A 320-nucleotide genomic window follows, 5' to 3' on the forward strand; every position below is an offset into this window, starting at 1 on the left:
TGTCTGTCTTTAGCTGGGGAGAGCAGTGGAGTGCTCCCAGAGAACTGGGGAGAACTGGACACAGCACTCCAGATGGGGCCTCACCAGGGCAGAGTAGAGAGGGAGGATAACCTCCCTTGACATGCTGGCCACACTCTTCCTGATACATCCCAAGATACCGTTGTCTTTCCTGGACACAAGGACACATTGCTGGCTCATGGTTAACTTGTTGTCCACCAGGACTCCCAGGCCCTTCTCCATCAAGCTGCTTTCCAGCAGGTCAAACCCTAGCCTGTACTGGTGCATGAGATCGTTCCTCCCTAGGTGCAGGACCCTACGCT

This window comes from Cariama cristata, unplaced genomic scaffold, assembly GCF_000690535.1.
Source record: "Cariama cristata isolate BGI_N322 unplaced genomic scaffold, ASM69053v1 scaffold11354, whole genome shotgun sequence".
Classification (NCBI taxonomy): domain Eukaryota; kingdom Metazoa; phylum Chordata; class Aves; order Cariamiformes; family Cariamidae; genus Cariama; species Cariama cristata.